The 22,643-nt window shown below is 33.5% G+C and overlaps 1 long non-coding RNA gene across 2 annotated transcripts in view; it reads right to left on the reverse strand.

The window, feature by feature from the left end:
• LOC148949982 (uncharacterized) overlaps positions 1 to 22,643 on the reverse strand; it is a 90,692-nt gene that overhangs the window by 33,556 nt on the left and 34,493 nt on the right. The window contains exon 1 of one of the 2 annotated variants that reach the window (XR_016141949.1): positions 17,394 to 17,443. The exons of the other annotated variant lie outside the window; for it this stretch is intronic. This is a non-coding gene — a long non-coding RNA (uncharacterized LOC148949982). Of the gene's footprint in view, positions 1 to 17,393; positions 17,444 to 22,643 lie in introns of those variants that run through there. 2 annotated transcript variants of the gene reach the window in all.

Consider the following 22,643-nt stretch of genomic DNA (forward strand, 5'->3'; position numbering starts at 1 on the left):
CACTTAAGCCATGAAGATTTATCCCTTCTCTCTCTGACGAAATAAAATATCATTCAAAACATTGAATATATATAATAAGAAATTACTAATGTTATAATGAAAGGAGTGTGCAGGAGAAGCAGGCTTGCCACCCCTAGTGATTTATCACTATCTCTAGTGATTTTTTATGTTGCCTAGTGATTTTTTTCTAGCTAGTGATTTTCGTTCCAAAACTAGTGAATTTTACCTAAATCTAGTGCTTTTTCATGACATAGCGCGTAGATTCATAATTCAATTGAATGAATGATACAACAAGCTCACTATTAAAAAACACAAAATAGTGATTCACTACAGTTCCTAATATGTTCCAGATTAGCGTTTATACAAATATACCGCCTTTGAAAGCACGTAGATGTGAGAAACAGCTTTCTAATGAGCCATTAAGAATCTCTCTATGATGTTCTTGTAAATCCCTAGCCCTGGAAAAAAAAAGGAAAAAAAGGGAGAAAGGTCAGTGCTACCCATGCTACCCATGCAAAAAACTGATTTTCCTTGTTGTTCAAGGTGAGGGACTGTAATTATCCTACAAAAGGTTTTCGTCCATGCTGATTCCAATGGTGCACTTCTTATTCAATTTGACGCCATTTTCAAAAGGATTTTCGGGCTCTTTTTCGAAATCACCATAAATTTCTTTTCGCAATAAACATTTACTTCTAAGACGAACCAAAATAATACTTACTATTCCTAAATTTTAAAAAGTTCATAGTGAATTCTTCCAACGGACTAATGAGACTTACTAAGGGGGTTGGGAGGGGAGTATACGATGAAGGTCCCTTGTAAATCTACAATTAAGGGTTTTGGACCATAATTATTACAATGGTACCGTTTTATACTTCGAAGCTTTTAAACTTAAGAAGTGGCACAAAAGGTACCATTTTTTGTGCTATTTGACACTTACGGATTGCAAAACTGATTAAAATGACGTAGATGTGAGCAATAGCTTTCAAATCAACCATTAAACATCTCTCTAAGAAGTTCTGGTAGCCCACTAGCCCCTAGCTTTTCAACTTAAGACATGTCATCAATAGTTCCATTTGGCAGTTGCAGGTGGTGGAATTCATAAATAAAACGTATATATGAGAAATAGCTTTAATGTGAGCTATTAAACATCTGTATACGATGTTTTGGTCGCCCGTTAGCCCCCCCCCCTTGAGAAATGGCACACAATGTGCCATTTTTGTGCCACATTGCACTTGCGGATAGTGGAATTTATGAAAAGCACGTAGATGTGAGAAACAGCTTTCTAATTAGCCATTAGGCGTCTCTCTATGATGTTCTGGAAAACTGATAGCCCTGGAAAAAAAAGAAAAGAAAAGGGAGACAGATGAGTGCTACCCATGCAAAAAAGTCATTTTCCTTGGTGTTCAAGGTGGGGGACTGCGATTATCCTACAAAAAGTTTTTGACTATGCTTATTCCAATGGTGAACTTTTCATTTCGATTTGAAGCCATTTTCAAGGGGTTTCAGGCTCTTTTTCGAGATCACCATAAATTTCTTTTCGCAATAAACTTTTACTTCTAAGCTTAACTGAAAAAAAAGTTACTATTCCTGATTCAATGTCAATTGGCAATTTTTGTTCAATAGACAGTTTTTTTGAAAACACGTTATTCAGTTTTTGATTACTATGGGCTGTGGTTCGCTCTTTACTAGGTTGCAGCTACCGCTGCAACCATGATAAAAACCAAAAGCCTGCTGCGTCATTGGCGTTTAACTGAAAACTAATTAAATTACAAATTTTTTCTTTTCCAGTTCTTACAGCATTGAAAATAAAAATAAAATTACAGTGAAATAAATTCTTGAACTGATGGATCTTTCAACAGTTAATATCATAGTACGGCAAATATTCAATTTGATGTTGTTTATACTTTCCAAGACTGTTTAAGACGCATATAGTTTTCAGTAAAACGCCAATGACGGATTAGGTTTTATGATTTTACAGTGAGAGAAGGAGGTGATACCCAAACTCTTGTTTGTAGTGATTTTTGTCCTTTTCAAGCTTGTTTTGCATATTCAATTCATATTTCACTAACAGATTTAATGCCATGTCTACAAGTCTATTTCTATTTAATTTTTAAAACGAGAAATAATATTTAGAAGCCTACTCTATTCTGAGTGCTGGGGCCAGGCTTTGAAATCGGCCACGTAGTTTCTTTTTACTTAACTTTTATGTTCACATTTCTGGCTACTAAAACGATCTAAAAAGGTCATAACTTTAAGGAAGAATTTGCATTTTTCCCAAGGTGGAAGTATTGAGCCTATGGCTCAATACTTCCATCTATTCTATACAACCTTAACTGTCATCTATTCAGGTTGAAACAAGCTGCCTAACTCATGTGATATTGCTTACAACGTGGTTGACTTCCTTATCCAGTTTTGAAGATAATTTACAACCTTAGTTTTTTGCTTGCTTTTTTTTTCTCTAAAGTTTTTAATACGCCCAAGAAAAATATTTTGTGCCCTTATCTCTTTTTCATTTATATTTTTTCATTTATCTCTATTTCGATTGACCCTAGAAACGTTTTTGTTGGCTTGTTACAATCCTTGACGATCGGATATTGTAATAAATAATTTCTAAGACCACACTGGCTAATTATGATACAACGAAACAATAATAAAAAAAGAGAAAAACGAGGATTATACAAGCCAGTGAAACATATGAACTAAAATGCAAATATTTCAGTCAAGACCTCCGCTTGACCGTCCTCAGTTCAGGATAATAACATCAGAGTTACTAATTAAACTACATGGATACTATAAATAAAAACAAATTCAAACCTTGAAACAAAACGTAACTAAACGTCAAAGACACTTTCTGTGCAATGGTGAACGGGGAACTGAATGAAAAAATGCAGAACGGACTAGGAAGTCAATTTATAAACATCATTTACCAAAGCTAAACACTTTCATGGTAAAGCCTCATAACAGATAAAGTTAGGTTGATAAATGTGATTTTTTTTTTATATTTAAGTAAAAACGATCGGAATTAATTAGTTCATTATAAATGGGGCTTAAATAGGTTTCTCCCGTGTCTCTATTGAGAGCAACCTTTCGGTGAATGTACTTTTTTATCTCAACTGCCTCCCTGAAAACTTGGATGAGACCTTTAATAGTATCCATGGAGTTTTATTAGTAATTTTGATGTTATTTTCCTGCACTGAGGACGGTCAAGCGGAGGTCTTGACCGAAATATTTGCATTTTAGTTCATATGTTTCACTGGCTTGTATAATCCTCGTTTTTCTCTTTTTTTATTATTGTTTCGTTGTATCGGATATTGTAAGTAATGCCATCGTCTCTTTTTTGTTAATTAAAAAAAAAACTTTCTGAAAAATAAGTTTTCAAAGCAAAGTAAAGGTCATTTTAAACTTAAGCTCAGCAGATATTCCAAGGATATTCCAGATTATCCAGAAAGAATTTCCGGAACTTTCAACTACGTTGAACAAGATGGCTATCTCAGAATTTTGATTGGATGTGTTTGGGGAAATGGTGGACGTGGAAGGGGTGTTAGTTGCCTTCCAATCACTTTCGACTGTTAAAAAGGGCACAAGCCATTTAAATTTCCAATCGAATGAGCCCTTTTTTGAAATTTATACGACAACGCTTTCTATAAAACCCCTATATGCCCCCAGGGCATAACTTACAACCATTGCCCTGAGGGCTGTGGGGAGGTTGTCCTCCTCAAAGACCTAATGTCCAGAATTTTCAACTACGTTGAACAAATGGTTATCTCAAAATTTTGATTGCATGTGTTTAAGGAAAAGGTGGGCGTGAGAGGGGGTTAGTGGCCCTCCAATCACTTTCGACTATTAAAAAGGGCACTATCCCTTTGAATTTCCAATCGAAGGAGTCCTTTTTGAAGTTTCGACGACAAGGCTTTCTATAAAAACCTTACATCCCCCTAGGGCATAACTTACAACCCCTGCCCTGAGGAATCGGGGGGGGGGGGAATCAACGATGTAGAACAAAATGGCTATCTCAAAATTTTGATTGTATGTGTTTGGGGAAACGGTGGGCAAGGAAGGGGTCTTTGTTGCCTTTCAATCACTTTGACCCTTAAAAAGGGCACTAGTACTCACGATTTCCAATCGAATGAGCTCCCTCTGAAGTTTATATGACGACTCCTTCCATATGAAGTACCTCTGGGGGAAAAAAAATAAATAAGTAACAATAAAGCATTGGAGCCGTATGGCCTTTACTATAGGCAAAGCTATAGCGTTGCCTCTGATAATGCACCAGTCTCATTAAATTTTGGTTTTGGCGGGTGGCACATTCTGCGCCAGTATAATGTGATGCATACAGGTGAGCCACTGACTCACTAGGTACCATAGCATTACTTTCCTTCTAAAAATTTATTATTACCTTCTGTACATGACAAAATGTTCAGAAAAAGATTAAGAAAATAAGAAAAAACAAACAAAATTATGCCTATAAAAATTACCCATGTCTGCAAAATTTCAATAAAAACTTTATATGATCCCATGGTATAACTTACAACCCTTGGCTTGAGGGCTGTGGGGGGAGGGTTTCTCATCCTTAAAGACCTAATTTCCAAAACTTTCAACTACGTTGAATAAAATGGCTATCTGAAAGTTTTGATTGGATGTATTTTGGGAAAACGTGGGCGTGAAAGAGGGGTTAGTTGCCCTCAAATCAATTTTGAATATTAAATAGGGCACTAGACCTTCGAATTTCAAATCGAATGAGCCCTTTTTCAAGTTTCTACGACAAAGATGTCAATAAAAACCTTATAAGCCCCCAGGGCATAACTTATAATCCTTGCCTAGAGGGTTGTGGGGGAGTGTCCCCCTCAAAACCATATTTTCTATCAGGATATCAACTACGCTGAAGAAAATGACTATCTGAAAATTTTAATTGGATGTGTTTGGGGGAATGGTGGGTGTGGGGGGGGCTAGTTGCCCTCCAATCACTTTCGACTATTAAAAAGGGCACTAGCCCTTTGAATTTACAATCAAATGAGCTTTTTTGAAGTTTCTACTCTGAACAAAATGGCTATCTCAAAATTTTGATTGGATTTTTTTTCAGAATGTGGGGCTAAGCTTAGGCAACGAATAGGTACTATTTGAAAGATAAAAATGGCTTTAAACGATTGTTTTGCCTGTTATTTCAAGCAAATTTATGGTCCTATGTCAATTTTAAATTCTTGGTCAACATTCTTAAGACCCTAGGCGGGTCTGCCTTGTTTTCCTCTTTTTTAAATTCTTGATCAGCATGCCTAAGACTCTAGGCAGGTATGCCTTTCCAAAAACTAACCTGACAAGTATGTGTCCAATAAGAGACTCATTCATACTCCTGCCATTTACCCTTGCCTCAGCCATTTAAACATTTGCCTCTCAAGTACTTGGACTATCTGTCTTGGCTTTTCTCTGTCTACAATTACCCAGCCCAGTCTTGATGCAACCTATTGCCCAAAATACTTGATAACTTCAATTCAAAATCAACGGACTCTCTGTGTGTGTGTCGTCTCTGTTTGTGTGTCGTCTCTTTGTGTGTGTCTTCTCTGTGTGTTTGTCGTCTCTCTGTGTGTGTCGTCTCTGTGTCTGCGTCATCTCTTCGCTTGTGTCGTCTCTGTGTGTGTGTCGTCTCTCTGTGTGTGTAGTCTTTGTCAGGTCATTGGTGCTTCACTGAAAACGAATTACTCGTATGTTACAAATTTATTATTCGTTTTGCGTTTCATTTATTTATTGATACTGATTTGGGGTAGTTGTATGCTTGGTAGATTATATGATAGTCCGGATGCCAGGTGTTGCAAGTGTGAATCATACCACGACGGAATGGGGCTGCTACTAGAATTAGCCTACCCTCCACCCCCTAAATTGACCATGCGGATTCAAAAATACCAATGGCACTTGCTTGCGAGTAGTGGAACACTCCGAAACTTGACATTTTACTATATTTTGGTGTTTCATGCAAGAAAATGCATGTTCCACAAAGTTTGAGGTGCAGTTTTCTGCTCAAATAGAAATGCCTAGAAGCCATAGAATGTTTTCATAACAAACCAACACGATTAGTTAGAATAAATGGCAGAGTTAAAAAAAAATGGCAAAACTATATGATTCTTGAACAGTCTTGGAAAGTATAAACAAAATCAGATTGAATATTAGATATATAATGATATTAATGAAAGCACCAATGACGCAGAAGGCTTTAGGTTTTTACAGTTAAAGAAGGGGGCAGTATCCAAATTTTGTTTGTAGTGAAACTATATTTGTCTTGACTAATCTTGAAAAGAACTAATAAATTAAACTGAATATTTGATGCATAATGATATTAGTTGCTGGAAACTCATCAGTTCAATATTTCACTGTAATTTTAATGTTTATTTTCAATATTAAGTACAAAAGAAAACATTTGTAATATAATTCGTTTTCAGTAAAGCGCCAATGATGCAGTAGGTTTTAGGCTTCTGCAGTGAGGCTATACCGAAACTCTTGTTTGTAGTTACTTTTATTCGATTCAAACTTGATTTGCATATTCAATTTAAGTTTCACTCGTTTTAAGGTTTATTTATTCATTTACATTAATATATATTGTATATTTGTTCGCATTGATTTTTATTTAATTTCTGTTCCTTTTAAGTTTCATTTATACTTTAATAGCAAAATATTTGTTTTCGTTTTAAGCTTTATTTTCATATTCAATCTAAGCATTACTCGCTTTGAGATCTATTTAGTCATTTATATTATTACTTGTTGTATGGTTTTTGCTATGATTGTTTACTTAATTTCTGTTCGTTTTGTGTTTCATTTATTCTTTAATAGTAATTTCTGGTCGTTTTGAGTTTGAATTTTAACTGGTATTTGTATCTCCTGAGCTTAAGTTTAAAATAGCCTTTACTTTTCTTTGAAAAACTTATTTTTCGGATGTATTTCCGAAATATTTTATCAGATGTATTTGGGGAAAGAGGGTTTGGGGGAGGGGCTAGTTACCCTCCGATCACTTTTGACCCTTAAAAGGGCACTAGAACTCTCGATTTCCATTCGAATGAGCCCCTTTTAAAGTTTATACGATGACCCTTTCTATATGAAGTTCCTCTGGGAGCAAAGTCACCTCTTACTTAGGGTTCGTGATTTATTATCACGTCTTATATGTAATCCTTTATGCAAAAAAAAAAAATTACAAACAAGAAAAAGCCTATGGCTTTTCTTATTTCATAAAGTAAAAGACGAACCTCAAAAAGTCAGGCAGCTAATTTCCATTCAAAAGATGATTTTATTATCTTAACTTTTAGTTACGGTGTGCCGTGGTTTGTTCTTGACTAGATTTTCAGCTATATCCGATGAAACTAGCACAGGGCCCATTTATACTGAACTGTATCAGTTCTTTATGTAAGTAACTGTTTTTTGATATTGTCTCAAAATGTATACTCTTTCATAATATACAAGAATTGGTGGCTCAGACACTAGAACGTAGGTCATGTGATCCTAGAGTTTTCAGTTTGAACCTCACCTAGGGCAACTTTTCTGATAATTATATATGGATGATGCTGGTTTCTAGGAAAGTAAGGTTTTATTACAAACTTTTAGTCTCCTAGTAGTATTCATTTATTATAAGCTTTACTATTCGTTCTTTACTTTAACCGCTGCAACCCGGATCAATGCATTTATTATCATGTCAGTTATGTAACTTATTTTTCATAAGTCTTTGATGGTACAATGGTAAGCATGCCTGCTTGTAACTAGTGGCTAGGATTGCTGGTATTCATCAAGATTGACCATAAAAAGACAGTCTTTACTGGAAAAATTGATTATATTTTTTAAATTACAAATTACACTAAATCTAGCAATTTCCTTTAAAATGAGCCATTGAACATATCTCTACGATGTTCCAGTGCCAAGCTATCTGTGGAAAAGAAAAAAAAGAGAGAAAAAAAGAGAAAAAGATGCCGTTTAGGCAAAATATTGTTGTAGCTGCCACTTTTCTTGTTTTTCAAGCCAATAGATTTTCCTTGTTGTTGAAGCAAAGGAACGGCACGTTTTCTATATAGGGGTATCAGACAAGGCGGTTCTAATAATTTATTACGGTAATTACCTTGCTAAAAAAAAAAAAAAAAAAAAAAAAAAAAAAAAAAAAAAAAAAAACTGTTCATACATAAGTAACTGAAATAAATGAGCACTTGAACAAGGTCTAGACCCTACTCATCCATCCAGTTCCCCAAGATAAAACAGTATATCCAATCCGACAATCCAAAAATCAAGTCCACAAATAAAACAAAATCAGCAACAGTAAGTATACGTCAATGTTCCGGAACCAAGTTATAATATCTCAAATCTACAAAAGCATTATATTCCCAAGGTGATCACCACATATCGGGGCTCATCAGATGAAAACTCATTGCCTAAATTGGTTTCGGCGCTTAAATTTCATTACCCAGGCAATATGAGCACGCCATGCCATAATCTGGCACACCCCTATGTAGTGACACCTATGGAATAAACATAAACAAAATCCAAAATATCCAAAAAATAAAAATATATACCCCAGAATTTTTTTTTTCAAGCATCCTTAACCAACCTTCAAATAACACTGAGAGCCAAACCTTCAACCGATTTAAATACAAATAAATAAATAACACTAGTCCTCCCCCCGGAACAATTTCACTCTCACTCAAATTCTAAGAATTAAATTCCGAATATCACACCTTAATCTTTACCACATGTGTCGCAACCAACCCTAAACTACCGGGAAGATAAACCAAATTCTTTCAACAACCGACAGTAAAATATCATTCAAGATATCTTGATAACTTTTATTATGCTTTTTTAAAAGCTGATTCTACTTAAAGCTAAGCTTTTCAAATTGCCAAGAAAGTTTATTGGCAGAAAAGCCTCTTACGATTAGCTTCTCGCTAAGTAACATACATCTATTTCTAAAATCAATGTAATTAGTACAAATTCTTGCATATCTAAATAGTTGGGAAAAATACAATGAATATGTTATATTCAAATGAATATTACTTTTTGGAAATTGAAAATTAACTATTTCAAAATTAAAATCATCTGTTTTATTATATATTTTAAAAATTATTGTATTATTAGGTGCCACATTAATCTCTAAATCTAGAAAATGGTCATATTTGCCATTTCCATTCCTTGATTCTAGCTTTAACTCTGGTGGATATATTTTACTTGAAATCTCTAAAAAATTTTAACAATTTATCACCAGAAGGTCATCTAAATATCTTTTATTATTTGAGAGCAAATACTTTATGTTACTTGGATTCTTTTTATCCATCATATAATCATATTCTAAATAATTTAAAAATAGGTCCGCTATAACTGAACTGGCATTACCCCCCATAGGAATTCCATTACTTTGATTATATAGATTACCATTAAATTTTATATAAGTATTAAATAGAACAAGTTCTAGTAGATCAAAAATCATATCTAGGCTATAACATCTTGAGCTACTGGTACTATTAAAATAATTAGTCCATCTCGCCTTCTTATTATACACATCAATTTTTTAAAACGGCAAATTAGACAAAAGAAAAGCTTTCTTAATAATCTTTTCTAAAATTATAAATACTAAATTAATGGGTAAATTTGTATATAATGTCGTGAAATCAAACGAGTCCACTCTTTTGGCTGAAGCTAAAGCAAGAGGGTCTATTACTTGCAGCGAATTATTAACGCTCCAGTATGAATTAAACTTAGAAAATTTTTTAATTCCCGAGCAATATGCCTCAGATTTATTTTCGATTTCTCCTAAAATACACGACAAGTCAGTAGCCGCAACTCTGGTCGGGCACCTTGCTGCATCCGCAATAAAGCGTGGTTTCGGGGGATTTTTATGAAATTTTGAGGTCCAATATAAAAACGGAAAATTTTTATCATTATCATTAACCTTAAAAATTAAATTTTTTAAAAAGTATATCCTCTATTCCAATCAATAGACTATTATTAACATCTTGAACCTTTTTATATGTATTTGTTGTACTAAGCTCCTTTGTTAAAACATCACAATAAAGCTTCTGATAAATTATTGCAAAATTATTATTCGCTTTATCAATGGGTACAATTACAAAATCCCTCTTTATATTATCAATCGCTTGTTTTATCTAAGAATAAAAAAAAACACATCATTATCATGCTTATTTGTCCTCTTATATATCTTATTTCTAACCTTATTAATAATTAAATTTTTCCAATGCTCAAAACTATTTTTATTAATTTTTTGTAATTTGTTTTGTAATTTAAGTAATAGAAAGGCAAAATATGTATTAAAGTAACAAGAAAATAGCTCTTGATTCCTTTGATCTCTCTTCACTTGTATCTTCTAAATTTTACAAAAAAATTATTTAAAAAGACTTTTTTCTTTCCTGTGAAGAAAAGAAAATGAATGTTTGAATTGATTTAATATACTCACCTCGTTTAAAATTTCGTTTAGACCTGAAATTTCGTTTCGTTCAGAAATTGATGTAGGATGGAGACATGTCTTATACAGTTATATTGGCTTGGAGTATTTTTGTCCAAGGATAGGTGGTTATTAGCAATTGTAGAGACTATTTCTATCCGTGTTGCAGCAGTAGCTAGCAACTTAGTAAGAGACAATCACGTCCAATGCTAAGAAATATAATAACCCATAACTCCAAAAAATAGTCAGATCACAACAAGAAGTACACCATTAGAACCACCTTTTCCGAAACCCCTATATAGGAAACTTACCGTCTCTTGGCTTGAACAGAAAGGAAACACATTGGCTTGAAAATCAGGAAAAGTAGCAGCTACTACGATATTCTGCATAAACGGCATTGTTTTCATTTGTCTCTTTTTTTTCTTTTCCACAAATAGCTTGGCACTGGAACATAATAGAGAGTTGTTCAGTGGCTCATTTTAAAGGAAATTGCTAGAATCTAGTGCTGCTTGTAATGAAAAAAATATTTTCAAATAGGATCAATTTTTCCACTAAAAACTGCATTTTTATGGCCAATCTTGATGAATGCCAGCTATCCATCCTAACCACCAGTTACAAGCAAGTATGCTAACCCATGTACCATTGGCGACAAGTGAAAAATAAGTTAAATATAAGACATGATAATAAATGCGTTAATCTGGGTTGTAGCGGTTAAAGTAAAGAACGAATAGTAACTGAATATTATAATTGAACATTACTAGGAGACTAAAAGTTTGTAATAAAACCTTACTTTCCTAGAAACTAGCATAGTAACTAAAAGTTAACATAATAAAATCATCTTTTGAATGAAAGTTAGGTGCCTGACTTTTTGAGGTTCGTCTCTTACTGTTCCAAATAAGAAAAAGCCATAGGATTTTTCCTGTTTTATTTTTTTCCCCTAAAGGATTACACATAAGACGTGATAATAAATGAAGAGCCATAAGTAAGAGGCAACCCGGCTCAATTGGAACTGAAACTCTAAAAAACGGAATTTTGATACCAATAGCTACGTCAAAAGAATCGGATATTTACGCTGATTTCAAATATATTTGTTTCATCGAGTTTAGTATTACCCTTGAAATTTCCGAGCCTGAGAAAATTTTCCTTATTTTTGAAAAAAGATTACAATACGGTTTCATAAAGGATCGATATAGTTCATCATAAATGGTGTTAGTCCAAAGTATCTCATGTAGTAGTCATTAATAGAAGTTTTGTTTAGACTTTAAATTGACAAATGTTTAAAAATTGCCCGTGGTAAGCATTGGAACTGCCACCTTCAGATTAAAATTCTATCACGCTATTCATTGCGCCATCCAGGCTTTGAACAACCCATTATTAAAATGGTTTATGTTATGTTATGTTATAATGAAGGAGGATTGTACGTTGCTGTGTTGGCTTCAGGTGGCTTTGCTCTGCGGTAAGTTGTTAGTAGTAGTAGTAGTAGTTATATTATACTTTATAATAAAGAACGAAGGCTAGCTCATAGCTACTGAAATATTGATTAATAGTTGTAGCCTTAACTATATCGGCAGCCTTATGATTGGTAAGCTTTTCTGGGTATGGTGTAGTATTTTACTTACCTACCTGCTTGATTCTCTGAAATTTCTCTTTACATATCAAACTAATAAAAAACCGTAGGCTTTTTCCTGTTTTTAATACCAATTCGGGATGCAGCGGTAGCTAGCAATACAAAAATACAGTCAAATCAAAACAAGAAGTACGCTATTACAACGGCTTTGTCCGAAACCCCTATATAAGAAAGTTCCCGTCCCTTGGCTTTAGCAACAAGAAAAATATATTGGCTTGAAAATCAAAGAAAGTGGTTTCAACAGCGATATATTGCATATAAGGCATCTTTTTTCTTTTTTTTTCTTTTTCTTAAATGACGGGGCATTTTAACATCGTAGAGAGCTGTTTAATGGCACATTTTAAAGGAAATTGGCACATCTAGTGTCTTTTATAATTAAAAAAACTAATGTTTGAAATATAATCAATTTCTTATGAAGAACTGCATTTTTCTCTAACACATCATAGTTAATCATAATGAAGAACGAACTATTGCCCATAGTAATATCATTTTAGCAGTACCATGATTGAAGCTGCAGCTGCAATAATTTTTCCAGGTTGCAACGGTAACTAGCAACTTAGTAAGAAACGATCACGTCCCATAGTAAAAATCAAATGCCAAATAATAGCTAACAAGACCGGGAAATCTATTCTAAGGAGATCTTTTTCTGGAATTTTCTCTCCTACTGGTGGTTCTCACAGACCGATAGTTCAATAATAGACTAAAACAAAATCGTATAACTAAAAGGACCTAGAACTCCATTTTACGGAAATCTTTCCCTGAAATTTCCACCCCTACTGTAGGTTCTCACTGACTGATGGCTAAAAATAGACTAAAACAAAATAGTATAACTTAAATACCAGAAACTCCGTTTAAAGGAAATGTTTTTCTAGGATTCCCGCGCCTACTGGTGATTCTCCCTGACAGATGGTTAAAAAAATACACTAGACTAAATATTACTAACGCTTTTGAAGCTAAATTTAGTAGCTAGCATTACTAATTGACAATTGTACGGTCGAAGAAACCTATATTTTTTTTTTTTCTCCTAAGTGTGCTTCAGACATCAGTAGATAGAAGGCAATGACAAAGATATCTTGTCCTTTTGACCTGACTAAAATTTCATATTTCTGTATAACCTTTTCAAAAACAAGAAAAAAAAAAACTCGTATTGCAAGCCACTATACGTATTGTGTATCGTATACGTATTGCACTGAGCCATCAAAAGCGCACGCCAGCTGAAATAGATCATCAGTTCCCCATACTGCTTGGGCTATCATATTTGGGCGTTGGGCTATTCAGCTCCATACGCTTTCTTCTAATATAAGCTTTCCATACTCTTTGGGCTATTATGGTTGTGCTTTGGGCTGTTTGGCTCTATACTCATTCTTCTATTATCAGTGTTTTATACTCTCTGGGCTAGTTTAGTTTTCCTAAATTGCGGTGGCTTTAATTTTTCATTTTTAATGAGTTCTTCATGTTCTTTGGGCTGGTTTTCCTCAATTTCATAGGCTGGACAACAACGACATGTTTCTCTTTCTCTTTCAATTTCTTTAAAAACTTGAATATTATTTGAATTTCTTTGCTGTTTATTTTTATTATCAATAATTACAAATAATTTTCTTATTATTAACCTCCAAAAATTCTTGTCTTTTGTTTAGGCTAGAAGGGCTAATTACCACGTTAAGGGGTAATTTGATGATTACTTAGACTATAATCATGGCCTTGTGTAATTGGAGGCACAAGAACTGTTGCTACCAAAATTAGAACATCTTTATTTAAATACAAATGTACCCACAGTTAAAAAAACACACACGCTGCATATTTCTAGTGGCATAATTAAGAGCTGCCAATTTGACAGCACTAAAATTGAAGCAGCCATAAAATAACTTGTCAAATAAAAATACTCATAAACACCGAAACACTACACAATAATTGAACTAATATCCCACAGATTTGGCCTTCAGATTATTTTTAAGCAAGCTCTGGAATAAACGTTTATCACAATGCTCCCGGATTCTAGCTGGAATTTAGTTCCAGATATTTCTCCATGTATGACGGATGTTAAAACACGCTCTCGATGTTGAAAGAACTACACCCGAAAAATCAGATCTATGAGCTGTCGGATAATAACGGTAATGGGAATTAGTTGGGGAAATCCCAGAAAATTCAAAGGCAACACACCGTACGAATAATCATGACAAATACTAGAAATAGAGACTAAACGTAGTTGGTCCAAAGAAAAACGCTCCTTAAAGATGTTCGATGAAGTATAATTAGTATTAAAAAGTATCCTCATTGACTTATTTTGAAGTATTTTAAAAGATTCGAAAACAGATGAAAAGGTAGAAATCCATGGAGAAATACAATAAATATAATACGGATGAATAAAGAAATAAATAAATGGTTATCAGAATTTTGTTGGGAAAAAGTGGCAAAGGCGTGACATAATACCAGTACAATCATCAAAGCATAATGACTGAATTTACTAAACTTAGGAAATTTACAGGTTGAGGTGCCAATATTCACAGTTTAAGTTTGCTTACGATATTTTTTTTTGTTGCCAGTAAACTGTTATTTTTGGTTAAACATCATAAGACTATTTTTAGTTACAATTGGCATGGGTAACTCTTTACTTACAGATCTTTGCCATGACCTGTTTTTCTGGCTCTTTACTTTTCATACAAAACCACTGTTTTTTTGTTTATTTAATTAAGATAACCTGTTCACATGTGTTAAGAAAACCTTAATTAAGAAACCCTGTTCACAGGTGTAATATGACAACAGACTAAGAACAGAAGCAAAAAAATACGACCACCCCTTCCATATGAAGTGGCTCCGAGAAAAAAATAATCAGACGTTGAAGCTTATAGCTCCATACTGTAAGAAACGCTAGAGTATTATTCTCTGATATAATGAATCTTCTCAGATATAATGATAGAAATATCTCTTATGAGGGAAAATTAAATGGAAAACTCAAATGTTAATTCAGCGTCACAAGCCACAATTGTTTGTTTATATTAAGGAGGACCCTTTTAAACAAAGGCCAAAACATCACTCTTTGAGATTTTAATTACAATAGTTTTATACATTGAAATTCATTAAAAAATTAACCATCAAGCATTTCTCAAGCCAGTACCCATACACCATCCGGGACTGAACCTAGGAACCTCTAATCGGTAAGCCTGGTTGCACCAATACACTGGCATAAGGGTAACTTTTATTATTATTTTAAAAGTTTATATTAATTGGAAGAATAATTATTTGTTGATTTAAAGCCAACAAATTATGTCCATGGATAGTAATATATAGATATGTCCATGAATAGTATTATGTCCATGTCCATGGATAGTAAACAGTACGACAATGCTGTCAAAATAGTTTAGGTGAAACTCCTTTTTTTTAATAGTTTTTTTTTGAAAATATTTGTTACTGAAATTATATTTGTATTTGAATTGCTTTTGCAGAACAAAGGAAAAACATGTTTATAAGAATCGAACTCGAAGAAACTTAACAGAAAGTAACTGTACAGAAAAAAAAGAACAAAAATCGCTACAAACGGGAGTTTAGCTACAAAATATCTTATATAAATACTATCTACTTAAACAAACAGTAATTGTGTATATTATCTATGTATTTATTTACGGATTCTTCTGGGTACCCTGCTGACTGACCGTACTTGAAACAGTAGGTTGTACGAAAAATGTTGTTCAATACCGCTTTATACGGCTATAGTGAAAGAAAGGTTGAGGTGGCTAGGACACGTTGTGCAGATGAAGGATGACTGATTACCGAAGATTGTCCTTTTCGGCCAACCGTCTAGGGCTAAACGGAAAGCAAGTCGTCCTCGTCTGGCGTGGGGGGATATCTTAAAGAAAGATTTAAAGGAAATGGAAACATCTTGGGAGGGCGTAAAGAGGTAGGCTTCAAATGGATTTGGATGCAAGAGGAACATGGGTAGCTGTACTGGCTTCAGGCGGCTTGGTGCTGCGGTGAGTTTTTAGTAGCAGTAGTACGTAGTAGTAGTAGTATTTATCTATGTATTTTTTCTCGAGATTGGCTCCAAGATTTTTTCAGGAAATTAGTATCCTGGGATTTTCTGACCTAAAAAAAACGATCTTTATAGGTCAGAAGTTTGATAAAATTCGTTTAGGGCCTTAATTTTGGAAAAAATCATCCGAGTAACATTATATTTACGAGTATTTTTCAAGAGCATACCATCGTCATATTTGCCACAATAGTGGTTCTATCGTTTTTAGTGTCTATGATGCAGGCAAAATTACACAAAAAACATATGACTGAAAAGGAAAATCATAAGATTTACGTCATATTTATAAGTAGATTAAAGGAAAATAAAATTCTTCACTCCCCCTCCCCAGGAGTAAACGTGCCGTTTATGTATCTATGACGCATGCGGCATAAAAAAAATGGCTAAAGTGATGATAAACGGAAATTAAGAACAAAGAAATACACAGTCAGAATACTTGCGTCAGCAGTATTTACAACGAGTCACAAACAAAAGTGAGGAATAAAGATCCGGTTTGAAGATAAGCAGAAGCATGAATTAAAACGATTCAAAAACAAAAGTGAAGAACAAAGAAATATGCGACTAGAAGATAAGCGGCAGCGAAAATTACAAGCTATAGTAAGAAAGCAAGCAACATAACACTAGAAAAACACTGTGAAGAACCAAGAATTGTGCTGTTAGAAGACAAGCGACAGGAAATCTCAGAACAATTCAAAAATGAAAATGAAGAAGAAAGAAATATTAGGTTAGGAGAGCAACGTCATCAGAATTTTCGACACTAAAAAAATGCGGCGTAAAATCCAGTACAAACGTACAAAGGTGCCATAAACTATGCAAATGTTGATTACAAGTCATCATTGAGACCCTTCAACGTTGTATGTATTCCCGTGGGAGCCCTCCATTTCTCGAGGAAAGAGTAACAAACAAAGGTGACTCATTTCGACGTTGCTACTTAAAACGAGAATCAATATATACAAGCCTACCCTATCCTGAGTGCTGGGCCCAGGCATTGAAATCGGCTACATTGTTTCTTTTTTTTTAACTGGCATATTGACATTTCCGGCGACTAAAACGATCTAAAAGGTCATAACTTTAAGGAAGAATTTGTATTTTTCCCAGGGTAGTTGTATTGAGCCTATGGCGACGCCATGACATCAAGAAGAGGCTAACAATATCTGCAGTTAGAAGATAAGTGAAGTTGGTTATCAAAATATAGAAGCCTGCCACGTAGTCATGCTGAGGCCAGGCCTTGAAATTACCTACTACGTTATTATTTCTTAAAACTGGCACATTTGTTTCTGGCCACAAAAAAATCCAAATAGGTCTTAACTTCAAGAAACAATTTGTACTTTTCCTAGGGTGGTTGTGGAAGGTGGTCCATGCTGGGCGTAGGTCCATGGTGAGCCACTGACCTTAACTGCCATCTATTCAGGTAGAAACAAGTTGCCTGATCCATGTGATGTTGCTTACAACGTGGTTGACTTCCTTATCCAGTTTATCATATCATAATTTATCATTTTTAACAGTCTTGTTTTTTTTTCTAGCTATCTTTTAAGTTTTTGCTACGCCCTAGAAAACTACTTTGTGCCCATACTTTTTAATTTATCTCTATTTCGATTGATCCTAGAAAATTTTTGTTGGCTTTTTACCATCCTTGATGATCAGACATTGTAAGTAATGCCATCGTTTCTTTTTATAGTTAACTTTTTATAGTTTTTATAGTTAAATTTTTTATTGTTTAGAAAAAATAGAGTTGTGAGAAAGTCAAAATTCAGCGTAAAGAGAGAGGCGTTGAGGAGGAGACAGCCCCTTTCATACACGGAATAATTTCTGTTCGTTTTAAGTTTTAATGTCGCTCCTTACTTTCAGTTAAAAAAACTTGTTTTTTTTTATTTAATTTCTGAACATTTTTGAATTAATGCAGCTTTGATTTCGGCTCACCGTACATGAATAATTAGAACGAAATTTGCATATTAATTTTCCTTTTTTTGGCTATTTGGCTTTCTCGAAATTTTATTTTGACGTAACTTACGAATTAACTTACGTAACGAATTTCTATAATTCGTATGTTTTTATTACGTATATTAAGGAGTTCGCTCCCTAGTCAATACTCTATACGCCAAAGTTCGAATTTTGTTCGAATCACATACCCCTGAATCACAAAGGCCGGTTAATTAGAATAGATAGCTCTTGTAGGAACCTATTATTTTTTAGTACTTTCAAAAGAGCTAGTAGGAACCTATTATTGAATAGGTTCCTATTATTGAATAGGAACCTATTATTGAATTGAGTCCATATATGGGTATCGAAGAGATTTAATGTCCTTGGTAAAAGCCTGGACAAGATTTAATTTCCTTGGTATAAACTTGGGACGAGATTTAATATCCTCCGTAAAAGTGTTATTTCTAGACCAATCAGATGCCTAGAATCCCTGTACGTACAAGACCACACCTTTTTCTAGACATGTTTGATGGCTATAGTGTTTGTTGGTTATGTGATTTGATGTCGTTTCATAGTTCTTTTCTATTTGCTGGTCAACTTATTTGATGTTTGGAAGCCTGTTGAACACGGACAGGGTTTAACATCATTGCCATATGAGAGCGTCTAACGGGACAGGATCACATGTCTTTTTCTTGTCTAATAGGGGAGTATGAAATACGAACAGGAAAGGATAATTGAGACCTATGTCTAGGTCACAGGATTTACGTAAGGTTTATCCTACATTGCAATTCAGCCTTGAGATTTTGTTTGTAATGAATATGCTATTGTGGTTAAAGGAACATATTGTTTCACGACACAATGGAACAAACATCGAATACTGTGGATTTAGAAGTTTTAGCCACACAAATATATAATGTGAGTTCTGTTTAGTAAATTTTCTTTAGTTTTTCAAAATAAAATCATTTTTTGTAGTCCTTTACCCCCTTCAATATATTAAATTACAGGATATACCCCCCCCCCCCAAAAAAAAATCTTTATGCCATGTTTCAAATATACTCTTTTTTCCACTACGTAAACCCGTCTCCCCCATTCATCACCTTTTAATTCTTTCAATTGAAGTTATTACTCAAATTGTCTTTTCTCCTTGAGGCGATTAAAACCATCAGAATCTTCACACTTACGATTTAAACCAAAACTGTGTGTGATTATCTCTCAAGAGGGGTGGTTTTGAAAACAAATCTTTTCGCGCGTGTCATGTTAGGAAATTAACAAAAACAAGGGTGGTAGCACCACATGGAAAGGATTAAGCTTACGGGTTCACATAATTCTAGAGGGTATGAAAAAGGGGCGAATTATTTGCAAAATTGAAAGATATAATTTTAGGACATGGAAATTGTGTAAAAGGGGGGTGCTAACAGCCCCTTAGAGTGCATATTTTTTTGGTACTTTTGAAAGAAACGTGTGGGAAAAGAGAGCCATTATTCCTTTTTTCTACCTCTCTTTCGATAAAGTTTCTTTTATATTCTGAGGGGGGATCGTGAAAATTATGGTTTTTCTTAAACTTTGATAGTATTAGGATAGAAAGCAAAGTCTTTAATTTATGGGGGGGGGGGGGTTGCTAAAATTAGACCTATGTCTCTTACACTCTAAACGAAAGACATCTTTTATTATTAAAAGTGGAAAAGGGTTGCTTTTGCAGACAATTAAACCTTATGAGGGGAGTGTTCTATTCTCAAATGGCTTTGATGAAAGCAAATACTTCCGTTATGAAGAGAAATAATGGTTTAGTTAAATCTTCAATGTTTTACCTTCCGTGAAAGGAAGGGATGGGGCAATTTAAAGGCTCTTACTTTCGTATTCATAGATTTTATCTGCTCTTTAGATGATTATTAATTTAAGAGGCTTTTCATAAAACCCTACTTTCACTAATTTCTCGTCTTCTGTAACAGGGAGTCATTATTTCATACTTAATTTTTCTTCTTTTCTAGGAAATCACCGAGTTGACAGGCCCAATGAAAAGGGCAAGGAATAATAATGCCACACCACCAAAACGGTCGATGATGCCTATTCCATCCATACCTCATCTCTCCCCTTCCAGGCCGTTAATTTCTGTGCAATCGGCCCCTCATCATGAGACACCTGACCCTTTGGTTGATCATTTCGAGTTAGAAATATCCTTTTATTGTGACTGTTCCATATGTAAAGGACATTATCATAATTTTGAGCATTTTCATGAACCTACTACAACATGCTTAGACACTGTGGACGTAGAGATAGACGAGAAGAATCTGGAGGAAATGAGGAGAAAAATCATACATGATATGGAGAGACATTTATACAGATTGCAAGCAAGGTTGCATAAAACGAGGTTCAATATGAAAGAAAAGGAAGAAGAAGATTGAAAGAAGAGACCGGGAAAAGAGGCCTTTCTCTACAGGGATATCTCAAAATGTACTATAAAAGACAGTGATGAAAACTCAAAGAAAAATGTGCATAGTGCAAGATATAACAGTGAATATTATGATGAATATGATCTAAGAGACGAGAACAAGTGTCCCTTCAAGTGACAACATAAGAGATTATTCTATGGACGGATTCTATGAACGGAACACATTTTGTGTCAATGATACCAAATTTTTCTTAGAAGTAACAATCATTCATTATGATAACAAATTTTCTGACAGAAGTAGCTAGATTTCCTTAACACTAACAAATTTTCTTTTTGAAGTGTTAACATTTTCTGTTTAATAATAACAAACTTTTACTTAACACACTCAAATTTCTCTTAGAAGTAATAGGTATTTTCTTAACAGTAACATATATTTCTAAAAGCACCAGTGTTTGCATCAATAGTAAGGAATTTCTCTTTAAAATAACAATTTTCCGTCAATGATAACTAGTTATCAGTTAGAAGTAACAAGTTTCTTATCAAAGATACAAATTTTTCTTAGAAGTAACAATTTTTTCGTTATGATAACAAGTTTTCTGCCAAAAGTAGCAATATTTCCTTAACACTAACAAACTTTCTCTTCGAAGCATAAATATTTTCCATTAATACTAAAAAAAATTTACTTAACCCGCTCAAGTTTCTCTTAGAAGTAACAAGTATTTTCTTAACACTAACAAATTTTTTCTAATAGCACCAAGTTTTCCGTCAAAGATAACAAATTTCTAATAGAAGTAACAGTTTTTTGTTGTGATAGCAAGTTTTCTGTCAGAAGTAGCAAGTTTTCATTAACACTAACAAATTTTCTCATCAGAGTAACAACATTTCCTTAATACTGTTAAACTTGTACTTAACACACTCAAATTTCTCTTAGAAGTAATAGGTATTTTCTTAGCAGTAACATATTTTTTCTAATAACACCAACCTTTCCGTCAATGATAATAAATTTCATTTAAAAATTACAATTTTTTCTCCAATAATAACAAGTTATCTATTAGAAGTAACACATTTTGTGTCAATGATACCAAATTTTTCTTAAAAGTAACAATCATTCATTATGATAACAAATTTTCTGACAGAAGTAGCTAGATTTCCTTAACACTAACAAATTTTCTTTTTGAAGTGTTAACATTTTCTGATTAATACTAACAAAATTTTGCTTAACAAACTCAAATTTTTCTTAGAAGTAATAGTTATTTTCTAAATCTTAACATATTTACCGAAACGCATCAACCTTTGTATCAATGATAATAAATTTCTCTTGAAAGTATCAATTTTTTGTCAATGATAACTAGTTATCAGTTAGAAGTAAAAAGTTTTCTATCAAAGATAAAAATTTTTCTTAGAAGTAACAATTTTTTCGTTATGATAACAAGTTTTCTGCCAGAAGTAGTAATATTTCCTTAACACTAACTGTTATTAGTAATTTTCCATTACTAATAACAAACATTTACTTAACACGCTCAAATTTCTCTTAGAAGTAACAAGTATTTTATTAACACTAAAAAATTTCTTATAATAGCAGCAAGTATTTCGTCAAAGATAACAAATTTCTCTTAGAAGTAACAATTTTTTTGTTATGATAACAAGTTTTCTGTCAGAAGTAGCAAGTTTTCATTAACACAAAACAATTTTCTCATCAGAGTAACAACATTGTCCTTAATACTAACAAATTTTTACTTAACACACTCAAATTTCTCTTAGAAGTAATAGGTATTTTCTTAACAGTAACATATTTTTTCCAACAAAACCAACCTTTCTGTTAATGATAATAAATTTCTCTTAAAAGTAACAATTTCTCATCATTGATAACTAGTTATCAGTTAGAAGTAACAAGTTTTCTGGCAATGATACCAAATTTTATTTTTAGAAGTAACAATTTATTGTTATGATAACATGTTTTCTGCCAGAAGTAGCACGATTTCCTTAACACTAACAAATTTTCTCCTCGAAGTATCAACATTTTCCATTAATACTAACAAACTTTTACTTAACACACTCAAATTTCTTCTAGAAGTAACAGGTATTTTCTTAACACTAAAAAATTTCTTCTAATAGCACCAAGTTTTCCGTCATAGATAACAAATTTCTCATTGAGAAATTTGTATCATAGTATCAATATTTTGTTACTGATAACAAGTTATTTGTCCATTTGTCCATTCGTGCCATTTGTGGTTTTGTATCGAGTGGGTGAATAAAATTATCTATCTAT

The sequence above is a fragment of the Artemia sp. Qi Xiang Cuo genome, chromosome 7, assembly GCF_049724085.1.
Source record: "Artemia sp. Qi Xiang Cuo chromosome 7, ASM4972408v1, whole genome shotgun sequence".
Taxonomy (NCBI): Eukaryota; Metazoa; Arthropoda; class Branchiopoda; order Anostraca; family Artemiidae; genus Artemia; species Artemia sp. Qi Xiang Cuo.